The following is a 12376-nucleotide window of genomic DNA, read 5'->3' on the forward strand; positions in this document are numbered from 1 at the left end:
TTATGGTTTTCTGTATAAAAGTTCTATACATATTTTGAGTTATATGTAAGTATTTTTTGGAGTTATTGAAATTTTTTCTTAATTTGTAATTTCAGTTGTTCATTGCTGGAATATAGGAAAGCAGTTGACCCTGGTATATTAACCTTGTATCTTGTAACCATGATATACTTGCCCCAGGAGTATTTCTGATGATTCTTTGGAATTTTCTACATAGAATATTGTCATCTACTAATAGAGACAATTTTATTTCTTCCTTTTCAATCTGCATAGATTTTATTGTCTTTTCTTGTCCTCTTGAGTTAGCCAGGATTTCCAGTATAATGTGGAATAGGAGTGATAAGAGAGAACATCCTTGCCTTGTTCCTGATTTTAGGGGGAAGCATCTGGTTTCTCACCATTAAGTATGATGTTAGCTATAGGTTTTTTCTGCATATTCTTTTACCAAATTGAGGAAGTTTCTATTTCTAGTTTGCTGAAAGCTTTCTTTCTTTCTTTCTTTCTTTCTTTCTTTCTTTCTTTCTTTCTTTCTTTCTTTTTGAATGAATTGGTGTTGAATTTTATCAGATGCTTTTTCTGCATCTGCTGATATGATCACGATATTTCTTATTTAGCTTATTGATGTGATGGATTACTTCTTTGATGTTTGAATGTTGAGTCAATCTTGCATATCTGGGATAAATCCTACTTGGTTGTGGTATTTATTTTTTTTTAAGATTTTTTAATTTATTTATTTGACAGAGAGAGACAGCCAGCAAGAGAGGGAACACAAGCAGGGGGAGTGGGAGAGGAAGAAGCAGGCTCCCAGCGGAGCAGGGAGCCTGATGCAGGGCTCAATCCCAGGACGCTGGGATCACGCCCTGAGCCTAAGGCAGACGACCAACGACTGAGCGTTGGTTGTGGTATTTAATCGATTTTATACAGTACTGGATTCATTTATTTGAGAGAGAGAGGGCACACACAAGCGGGGGAGTGGCAGAAGGAGTGGGAGAAGCCAACTCCCTGCTCAGCAGGGAGCCCCATGCAGGACTCAGCCCCAGCACAGAGCTCAGAAGCTTTACTAACTGAGCCACCCAGGCTCCCTGCCATGCTGGATTCAATTTGCTGTTTTCTTACAGAAGATTTTCATGTCTATGTTCATGATAGTTATTGGTTTATAGTTTTCCTTTCTTGTAAAATCTGTATCTCATTTTTTTTTTGTTTTTAAATATTGTTTATTTATTTATTTATTTGAGAGAGAGAGAGAGAGAGAGAGCACAAGTAGGGGGAGCGGGAGCCAGAGGCTCCCTGCTGACGAGGGAGCCTGATGGGGTCTGGATCCCAGGACCCTGGGGTCATGCCCTTGCCAAAGGCAGACCTCTATCTCGTTTTGGTATTAGGGTAATGCTGGACTCATAGGATGAATTAGGAAGTGCTCCCTCTGCTTTTTACCTCTGAAAATGATTGTAGAGAATTGGTATAATTTCTTTCTTAAACATTTGGTAAAATTCACTGGTGAAACCATCTGGTCCGGTGATTATTTTGGAAGGCTATTAATTTCTAATTCAATTTATTTATAAATACAGACTCATTTAGTTTATCTACTTGTTTTTGCATACATTTTGGTAGTTGTGTCTTTAAAGGAATTGGTTCATTTCTTCTAAATATTCACATCTGTGGGTATAAAGTTGTTCATTGTCATTCTTTATTATTTTTTTAAAGTTCATGAAGTCAGAAGGAATGAACTCTCTTTTTTTTATTTTAAAGATTTTATTTATTTATTTGACAGAGAGAAAGAGAGCCACAGAGAGGGAACACAAGCAGGGGGAGTGGGAGAGGAAGAGGCAGGCTCCCAGCGGAGAAGACTGATGTGGGGCTCGATCCCATAACGCCAGGATCACGCCCTGAGCCGAAGGCAGACGCTTAACAACTGAGCCACCCAGGCGCCCCCCCCCCTTTTTAATAATAATATTTTTTTATTATATTATGTTAGTCACCATACAGTACATCCCTATTTTTTGATAGGCTGGTGATGGGTATTAAGGAGGGCACATATTGCATGGTGCACTGGGTGTTATACGCAAGTAATGAATCATGGGATGAACTCTCTTTCATTTCTGATATTGTTACACTGTGACCAATATCTTTTTATCTTGGTAAGCCTGGCACAGTTTTACAAATTTTAAAGATCTGTGCAAAGAACCAGCTTTGTTTTTTGTTTTGTTTTTTAAATTTTCTCTATCGCTTTTCTTTTTTTCTTTTTTCTTTTTTTAACCACCTCCATAATCATCATTTCTTCTCTATAGTTGGGAGTCAGCTTCTAGGTTTGCCTCTCTTTATCTTTTTTTTTTCCAAGTTTTTACTTAAATTCCAGCTAGTTTACATACAGTGTAATGTTAGTTTCAGGTGCAGAATTTAGTGATTCTTCACACACAAAACGTGTTGCTAATCCCAACAAGTGCTCTCCTTAATACCCATCACCTATTTAACCCATCCCTCACCATCCTCCTCTCCAGTAACCATCAGTTTATTCTCTATAGTTAAGAGTTTGTTTCTTGGTTTTCCCCTCTTTTTTCCCCCTGTATGTTCATCTGTTTTGTTTCTTAAATTCCACATATGAGTGCAATCATATGGTCTTTGTCTTTCTCTGACCGACTTATTTCACTTAGCATAATACTCTCTAGCTCTATCCATGTTGTTGCAAATGGCAAGATTTCATTCTTTTTGGTGGCTTAATAATATTCCCCACATCATACACAAAAATGAACTCAAAGTGAATTAAAGACCAAACTGTGAGACGGGAAACCATTAAAATCCTGGAGGAGAACACAGGCAGTAACCTCTTTGACATCAGCCGCAGCAACTTCTTGTTAGATATTTCTCCTGAGGCAAGGGAAACAAAAGCAAAAAATAAAATATTGGGATTACATCAAAATAAAAAGTGTACAGTGAAGAAAACAATCAGCAAAACTAAAAAGCAACCTATGGAATGGGAGAAGATATTTGCAAATGGCCTATCTGATGAAGGGTTAGTATCCAAAATCTATAAAGAATTTACAAAACTCAAAACCCAAAAACAAATATTCTAGTTAAAAAATGGACAGAAAACATGAATAGGTTTATTTCAAAGAATACATACAGAGGGCCAATAGATACGTGAAAAGATGCTCAACATCACTCATTATCAGAGAAATACAAATCAAAACTACAATGAGATATCAGCTCACACCTGTCAGAATGGCTAAAATTAACAACGCAGGAAACAACAGGTGTTGGCAAGGATGAGGAGAAAGGGGAGCACTCTCACACCGTTGGTGGGAATGCAAACTGGTGCAGCCACTGTGAGAAATAGTATGGGGATTCCTCAAAAAGTTAAAAATAGATCTACCCTAGATCCAGCAATAGCAGTGTTAGGTATTCACCCAAAGGATACAAAAATACTAATTCAAAAGAGTACATACATCCTGATGTTTATGGCAGCATTATCAACAACAGCCAAATGATGGGAAGAGCCCACATGTCCATCAATTGATGAATGGATAAAGAAGATATGGTATATATATATATATGTACAATGGAAGACTGTGTTTTCTCTTTTATCATGCCTTGTAAATTTTTCTTGAAATCCAGACATATTGTATTGTGTAATGAGAAATGAGGTAAATTGTCCTCTACAATGAGGATTGATGTTAATATGGGTAGGGTTGAGGCTTTGTTTTATGGCTGTGGTTGTAGGTACCAGAGGCTTCAAATTCTCTATTGTCCTTGTTGTCTTCTCTCTTAATTTTGGGCCTCCCTAAGGACTCCTCCTCAAAGAGTCTGTGTTGTGCAGCTTTTTTATCTGTAATCACTGTTAGTATCCTGGAACCCTGTCACTATAGTGGTAAGGAATGGGTGAAGGGGAGTGTTTCATAATCTTCCGATTGTATCAAGTCTTTTAGCATACATGTTTCTCTGCCCTGTGACCTTGACAGGTATTTCTTCTTATATGGATTTCCCTTCCCCCATGCCTTAGGTAAGACAGGCAGGCTATAGGGGGTGGCTTGAGAGGACTATCCTTTTTTATGGTAGTGGGACAGGACTCCAATAAAAGCTTTCCCCCTGGAAAGTAGGCCTCTTTTATGAACAAGGCTCTGGTATATTTCACAAGGATTAGTCTTCCTCTCCCTACTAATGCCAAAAGGGAATCTTCCTTGGACCTTCCTTGTGAGAACCTGCCAAGGTTTGTAGAGGTAATGTCCATGAAAGTGTGGGAGTCTTCCTAAGATTGGGCCCCCAAGAATTTCTCACTTTCAAATTGGTTCACACTCAGCCTCTTGTAATTTGTCAAAATTACCATTTAGGTGTTTACCAGTGTGAGGCCTCAGTAGCTTCTCCAGGTGAGCAGATCTCAGTGTGACCTTCTAGATTCACATGTCTTCAGATTTCCAGGTGGTAGTTTGTCCTGCAACACCAATTTTCTGAGGGGTCTAGGAAAAGTCATTGCTTTTCCATTTGTCCAGTTCTTTTTGTAGAGACACTGGGGCCTTCCTTCTTGCTCTTCCAGCCAGAAAATTAGGACTCTAATCTCCCCCATCTGCCACACACTTCCCACAACTACATCTCCATTCAGGGCCAAGTTGCAGGAGTATAGCAAAAGAAAAAAAAAAAGCAACAGAGACATTCTACACACTCTTTAGAACACATCTCTTTTAGTCAGAGAGAAGGGTCATCTATCCAGTGTTTTAGGTGCCTGCCTGGCCTCAATTGCCTCTGCTGTCACCATTACCATGGTATGGTATTGCTTGAGGAGTGGGGTAGGAAAGAAGGGCCCAAAAGAATTGTAAAATAATTCCCAATTCAAAACAATGGAAATAAATCATTTCATGTGAATGAAATATCCTAGAGGGTGAGAAAACAAGACATATTCTCTCCCATTCTCAATGCGTTGGAAGGGACAGAGATGTGACCCACATTGTAGTCATCCTCAGAACAGGAGAATCATGTATAGATGCCATTGACAGGTGTGTCTTTGACCCTTTGACACTGGGCACCCGATGAAAACTACCAGGTGAGCAGAGGAGACTGAGAAGAAGTCAGCAACATAGATTTGGAATCTCCCTGAATCCCCTGATAAAAACAGAGCAACTAAGATAATAAACTGAAAATGCTTGAACAACGTGTGCAGCCAACATAGGAGATAAGGTAATCTCACAAATACGAGGCTCAGAAAGGGTGGGGACAAACCATCAAGAGATAATACCCCAGTGCAATTTTAGAAACTGTGTGAGGAATGGAAGGAAAGACAAAGGAAAGGTAAAGCTGGCCTATAGTTTAAGGTAATTCCTTCTATTTCTTTTTGAACTAAAAGTGTTTATCATGCATGACTTTTTAAAACAGTCTTATTAAGGTATGATTGACCCAAAATAAACCGAACACACTTAAAGAGTACAATTTTCCAAGTTTTCACATATGCATATAGTCAAGAAACCATCACCATGAACAAGATGATTAGTATTTCCATTGCCCCCAATTTCCTTGTGGCCCTTGGTAGTCCCTTCCTCATGTCCTCCCTGTTCTTCCATCTTCTCTCCCAGGCAACTGCTGGTCTGCTTTCTGCTTTCGGGTGTTGACATTTTAAAAAATACCTCTTCTGTCTTCATTGAATTTGTTTTTCTCCTTTAATAGGTAATGGTTTTCCTATATGTTAACCCATACACTGTTAGGTCTCTTTTACCAATGTTTTATTTAGGATAATGTGCATGAATGATATTGGCCTATAATTCTTCTTTCTCATGATCTCCCTGTTTTCAGTATCAAAGTTATACTAAATCCATAAAATAAGTTGGAGGAAATCAGGATAGGCTGGGTTGTACAGCATAACAAAGGAGACTAAAAATCTCAAGGGGTTAAATGCAACTGTAAAATTTAAAAAAATATATTTTTATGTTATGTTAGTCACCATACAGTACATCATTAGTTTTTGATGTAGTGTTCCATGATTCATTGTTTGCGTATAACACCCAGTGCTCCATGCAATACATGCCCTCCTTAATACCCATCACTGGCCTATCCCAATCCCCCACCCCCCTCCCCTCTGAAGCTCTCAGTTTGTTTCCCAGAGTCCATAGTCTCTCATGGTTCATTCCTCCTTCTGTTTACCCCCCTTTAATCTTCCCTTCCTTCTCCTACCGATCTTCCTGCTATTTATTATGTTCCATAAATGAGTGAAACCATATGATAATTGTCTTTCTCTGCTTGACTTATTTCACTTAGCATAATCTCCTCCAGTCCCGTCCATGTTGCTGCAAATGTTGAGAACTCGTTCTTTCTGATAGCTGAGTAATATTCCATTGTATATATGGACCACAGCTTCTTAATCCAGTCATTTGTTGAAGGGCATCTCGGCTCCTTCCATGATTTAGCTATTGTGGACAATGCTGCTATGAACATTGGGGTGCATATGGCCCTTCTCTTCACTACGTCTGTATCTTTGGGGTAAATACCCAGTAGTGCAATTGCTGGATCATAGGGTAGCTCTATTTTTAACTTTTTGAGGGACCTCCGCACTGTTTTCCAAAGTGGCTGTACCAACTTGCATTCCCACCAACAGTGTAAGAGGGTTCCCCTTTCTCCACATCCTCTCCAACATTTGTTGTTTCTTGCCTTGTCAATTCTTGCCATTCTAACTGGCATAAGGTAGTATGTCAATGTGGTTTTGATTTGAATTTCCCTGATGGCTAGTGATGTTGAACATTTTTTCATGTGTCTCTTAGCCTATTCAACTGAAGCTGTTTCAAAAAATAGAAACAGAAGGAAAACTACCAAACTCATTCTATGAGGCCACTATTACCTTGATCCCAAAACCAGGCAAAGACCTCATCAAAAAGGAGAATTACAGACTGATATCCCTGATGAATATGGATGCCAAAATTCTCAACAAGATCCTAGCTAATAGGATCCAACAGTACATTGAAAGGATTCTCCATCACGGCCAAGTGGAATTCATCCCTGGGATGCAAGGGTGGTTCAACATTCGCAAATAGATCAGTGTGATAGGTCACATTAATAAGAGAAGAGACAAGAACCATATGATCCTTTCAATTGATGCAGAAAAAATGTTTGACAAAATACAGCATCCTTTCCTGATTAAAACCCTTCAGAGTGTAGGGGTAGAGGGTACATTCCTCAATTTCATGAAAACCATCTATGAAAAGCCTACAGTGAATATCATTCTCAATGGGGGAAAGCTGGAAGCCTTTCCCTTAAGATCAGGAACACGACAAGGATGCCCACTCTCGCCATTATTGTTCAACATAATACTAGAAGTCCTTGGAACAGCAATCAGACAGCAAAAAGGAATAAAAGGTATTCAAATTGGCAAAAAAGAAGTCAAACTCTCTCTTTTCACAGATGACATGGTACTTTATATGGAAAACCCAAAAGACTCCACCCCCAAGTTACTGGAACTCATAGAACAATTCAGTAATGTGGCAGAATATACAATCAATGCTCAGAAATCAGTTGCATTTCTATACACGAACAATGAGACTGAAGAAAGAGAAATTAGGGAATCGATTCCATTTACAATAGTACCAAAAATCATATGATATCTCGGAATTAACTTAACCAGAAAGGTAAAGTAACTATATTCTAGAAACTACAGAACACTGATGAAAGACATTGAAGAAGACACAAAAAGATGGAAAAACATTCCATGCTCATGGATTGGAAGAATAACCATAGTTAAAATGTCTATGCTATCCAGAGCAATCTATACTTTCAATGCCATCCTGATCAAAATACCAATGACATTTCTCAAAGAGCTGAAACAAACAAGCCTAAAATTTGTGTGGAACCAGAAAAGACCCCTAATCGCCAAGGAAATGTTGAAAAGGACAAATAAAGCTGGGGGCATCACATTGCCTGATTTCTAGCTATACTACAAAGCTGTGATCGACTGTAAATTTCTGGCTCTTGCTACCTCTCAGGGCATCTATGCTCATCCTCTCTGTCTTCCTGCATGCTGCCCTGTGCCCTAGGAGGTCCATCTGTATCAAAGGGCTTCCTTACTTTCCAGCTTCCTGTTGGGTTTGGCCAATGAGGAGAACTGGTGAGAGGAGAGGGAGCAAATCAAATGAAGATGTTCTCTATCTGTGGGGTTGCCACAAGTTGGCAAACTAGCATAATCTAGCCTAATTTCCAAGGCGGTAAAACTTGCACTCCACCATATACCTGGAATGAGGTTATTTGTATAACATTCATGTCTACTCCAAGAAGTGTGAACTCTATTTATCTGGAACAATCTGAACAAAATGGAAATTATTACTTATTACATATTTAGCATAATGTACTATTAAGCCATAATGTACTATTAAGCATAATGTACTATTAAGCCATTCATTTTTTGTTGTTGCTGTTCATTTGTTTGATTTTTTTGGCTTTTTCTTGTGGTATACTTTACATACAGTGTAAATACTGTGCCGATTCGTACATACATGTTTCAGTGCATTTTGCCAAATGTATAAACCCATTTAACCCACACGCCTATCAAGAAATAGAACATTTTTATTGTCCTGGAAATTCTTTTTTCTAATTAAAGATTTAATTTTGCTCATCCCAGGTCTTTTGCATTTCTTTATAATTTGAGAATCTGTTTGTTAATTTCTACAAAAATACTGCTAGAATTTTTATTGGAGTTGCCTTTAATTCTACAGATTACTTTAAAGGAAAAAATATCATTTTAAGTATATTGAATCTTCCAACCCATTAATATGATATATAATGTATTTATTAAGGTCTTTAATTTCTTTCAAAGATGCTATATAGCTTTCAGCATATAGATCTTACACATATTTTAAAAAAAGTTATCCCTAAGTATTTATAACTATCCCTAACTACTGTAAGTGGTATATAAACATTAATTTTTCAATTGAATGTTGTTAGTATAAAGAGTACACTTGATTTTGTATATTGACTTTGCTAAATTCACTCATTACTTTTTGGTTTTGTTTTGTTTTTTCTTCTTGTTAGGATTTCTTAGGATTTTCTACAAAGGTGATTGTGTCATCTGTGAGTACAGGCAATTTTACTTTTTTATTTCCACTATTTATACTATTTCTTTTTTGTCTTAATGCACTGGCTTGGAAATTCAGCATTATACTGAATTAAAGTGGTAAACATATATTTTGCTTTGTTCTAGCTCTTATGAAGCCATACCCAGTTTACTCATCCCTCCCTCCTTATGGTAACCGTTAGTTTGTTCTCTATATTTATATGGAGGCTCCTCAAAAAAATTAGAAATACTATCTGATCCAATAATTCCAGACTTTGTATTTCTTATTATGTAAATTTTTTTACCTTACAAAGAGTTTCATCTCAGTTGAATTTGTTTGCAAAAAAAGAGTTGATAACATTTCCTTATTGTCTTCTTTATGTCTGTAGGATCTATAGTGATGTCTCTTTCCTTACTGATATTAGTAATTTTTGTTTTTTCACTTTTTTGTCTTGATCTATCTCACAGGGGTTATAATTTTTAAAATCTTTTCATAGAGCTAGCTTTTTCCACTGTTTGTCCATTTTCTATTTCATTGATTTTTGCTCTTATCAGTATTTTTCCCTTCCTCCCACCTAATTTAGATTTTGTTTACTCTTTTTTTGTAATTTAAAAAGCACTTTATATGATATAAATATTTAAACTGATACATATTATTCTAAGTACATACTTAGCAGCAATCCCCATGTTTGGATATATTGTGTTTTCATTATCATTCATTTTTACTTCTCTTATGAGTTCATTTTAGAGACATGAATTACTATAGTTCCCATACACTACAAACTCAGTTTCCTCTATTATTATCTTATATTAATATGGAGCATTTCTTATAAATAAGCAGATATTGATATATTATTTTTAGTGGAAATCCATAGTTTGTTTATTTATTCTTAGTTCCAGGATTCCATGTGATTACAGGATGCCACATTATATTTAATTTTCAGGTATCCTTAGGTTTCTCTTGCTTATGATAGTTTCTCAGGCTTTCCTTGTTTTTCATGACTTTGACTGTTTTGAGTACTGGTCAAGTATTTTGTATCATGATTCTCTATTGCAACTTGTCTGTTTTTATTTTCCCTCCCATATAGAATGGGGTTATGGATTTTTGAAAGAAAAAGCACAGAGATAAAGTACCATTCTCATTATATCTTATCAAGGTTATGTAATACCAACATGGTTTATCACTGTTAATGTTGACCTTGATCACCTAGCTGAGATAGCATTTGTCAGGTTTCTCCACTGAAAGTTACTGTTTTTTCTCTCTCTCTCTTTGTACTGTAGTTTTTGGAGGAAATTTACTATGTACAGTCTACACATAGGAGTGGAGAGTTATACTTCAGTTCTTTGAGGGTAGAGTATCTACATAAATTGTTTGGAATTCTTCTCCACCGAATATTTTTCTCTTCTCTTCCAGTAATTAATTTATTAAGTGTGTGTGGACACATGGACACATTTTATATGTTTGGCTATAATCCAAAACTATTTTGTTTCTCTAATTGTTCCACTTTGGCCATTGAGAGCTCTTTGTGTTATTTTTATGAAGAGAATTTTGTTTTCTTATTGAGGAATAATTGAAGTATATTAAAGTACATGTACTTAAAATGAAATTAAAGTATACTAACACACCTGTACTTATACTCAGTTTTGACATAAATACATACACCTAAGAAACCACTACCACAAATAAAATAACAAATTTTTCATTACCTCCAAAATTCTCCCTCCACCACTATCCCCATGCAACCCTAATTTCATTGTCACTGCATGTCAGTTTGCATTTTATTGGATTTATATATGCATTTACAATATTCATTTTACCTTGCTTTTTTCACTCAGCATAATTATTTTGAGATTCACTTGTGTTGCATAAGTTACTGAGTAATATTCCATTGTATAGGTATTGCACAAATTATTATCCATTCACTTGTTAATGAGCATGAGTTATTTCTATTATTTGGCTATTACAGATAAAAATGTTATAGACATTCATCTATAGATCTTTGTGTGAACATATGATTTTATTCCTCTTGGATAAATAACCATAAGTAGAATGTTGGCTCATATGGTTGGTGTATGTTTAAATATTTAGGAAAACATCAAAGTGTTTTCCAAAGGAGCTGTATCATTTCATATTCCCACAAGCACATGATTATCTCAATTTATTCATATTCTCATAACACTTGGTAAAGTTAGTGTTTTTTAATTTTAATTTTTATTTGTTATGACATTCAGTGGTTCTAATGGTAATGGAGTGGTATCTTATTGTGGCTTTAATTTACATTTCCCTGAAAAACTAATATTACTAGGCATATTTTTATGTATTTAATGGCTATTTATATTTTTTATTTGTGAAATGACTGTTCAAATATTTTCCTTACATTACTATTAGTTTGTTTTTTGTTATTGTTTTGTAAGAACTCTTAATGTCTTCTGAATACAAGTCCTTTGTCTGATACATTTTTGCAAATATTTTCTCTCAGCTTATGGCTTGCCTTTTTAATTTTCCCAATAATTTTCTTTGCTCTTTGGAGAGAAAAACTTTTTTATTTTGGTTAAATTCTATTTACTTATGTATTTTTGCATGCATCTATGTATGTATTTATATTTTACAATTTTACATTTTGTGTTGCATCTAAGAAAACTTTCCATACCCCAACACCATATAGATTTTCTGTTTTCTTCTAGAAGTTTTATAGATTTGGGTTTTCAGTTTAGGTATGTAATCCATTTGGAGTTCATCTTTTTTATGGTGTGAGATAATGGTTGATGTTTATTTTATTGCTAATGGTTTTTCAATTGTTCTAACATCCTTATTCAAAATATTTTTTTCCACATTTAATTGCCTTGGAACCAGTGTCAGAACTCAGATCTGTTCTATACACATAGGTATAGACTGTGTTCCATTTATCAATTTGTCTATCTTGATGCCAATGCCACACTGCCTTAATGTTGTATTATGTGAAGTCTTGAAATCAGGTAGAATAAGTATTACATTTTTTTTTCTTGTTTAGCTTTATAAAAGTCTATTGCATTTTCATGTAAATTTTCATATTAACTTGACAATTTCTTTTAACCATGAGAGACTATGGACTCTGGGAAACAAACTGAGGGCTTCGGGGGGCAGGAGGATTGGGATAGGCCAGTGATGGGTATTAAGTAGGGCATGTATTGCATGGTGCACTGGGTGTTATATGCAAGTAATGAATCATGGAACACTACATCAAAAACTAATGAGGTACCGTATGGTGACTAACATAACATAATAAAAAATCATTATTAAAAAAAAGAAAAAGCTTTCTAGAATTTTGTTTGAAATTATGTTGAATCTATAGATCAATTTGGAGATATCGATATCTTTTTTTTTTC

This window comes from Ursus americanus, chromosome 28, assembly GCF_024610735.1.
Source record: "Ursus americanus isolate L20-20 chromosome 28, mUrsAme1.1.p, whole genome shotgun sequence".
NCBI lineage: Eukaryota > Metazoa > Chordata > Mammalia > Carnivora > Ursidae > Ursus > Ursus americanus.